This window comes from Penaeus monodon, chromosome 25 (genome assembly GCF_015228065.2).
Source record: "Penaeus monodon isolate SGIC_2016 chromosome 25, NSTDA_Pmon_1, whole genome shotgun sequence".
Taxonomy (NCBI): domain Eukaryota; kingdom Metazoa; phylum Arthropoda; class Malacostraca; order Decapoda; family Penaeidae; genus Penaeus; species Penaeus monodon.
Window position 1 is genome coordinate 8,947,326 of NC_051410.1, and position 943 is coordinate 8,948,268.

Genomic DNA, 943 nt, shown 5'->3' on the forward strand with positions numbered 1-943 from the left:
ATTTTGGCCGAATTTTGTCTCTGATACTTACTTGATGTGAGCTGCTCTTGCGCTGTCAGGCCTTGCTCCGTGTCTCTGCCGCTGATAACTGTTTACCCACCGAACTGTCTCTCATCTTCACATGGTCAGTATCACACACACACATACTAGGATTATTTCACATACACATTCCATTCATCAATCGAACCGTTTTCCTTATATGGTATAGAGACAAAAGTAAGAAATATGTGAAGTGCCTTTTTTTGCGATTAAGTGATGTTAAAAAAATACTTTACGAATAAAGAGGGACTGAAACACAAGGTAGGAACTGAAGAATGTGTGTATAATCTATGTTTTAGAGAGTCGTAGCAGTAACTAATAAAATACTAACTAAAAGTGTATAGATGAATAAAGAACTAAACGAAGAAACAAAAGGGAACAAACCAAAAAAATAAATAATACTCCACCTTCTCCTCCAGCGGGTATCTTTATTTATCTTCTCCAACGTTGGCAATCTTGAAAATCAGCTGATGCTATCTCCTTCCTCCATTCGTAATGTTATTTGGTATTTATGAATATATATTGTATGTCAATTTTGTATTTTTTTTTTATATTTATAATTTCTTGATTTTTATCATATCTATTCATTCATTTGTTTCATATGTTGGTATTACTTTTTTTTTGTCTTTTGTTTTTCTCTCTTTCTCTTCATGGATATCCATTGGCAAAAAATAATTTGATTTCCAATATTCTGCTTTAATTTAGGGATGCAAAGTTCATGTCTGTTCATACTGATAATGAGTATATATCTGATCAGACTCAATTTTAGGGAAATTTTAAATTCAAATCTGGATTAATGAAGTGTTAAAAATGCGTCTCTTTTATGAACACATTATTCATCACAGGCATTGATCAAACCATTATTATTTATATTTCTCAAATTGGAATGGCTTCTATTATCCCG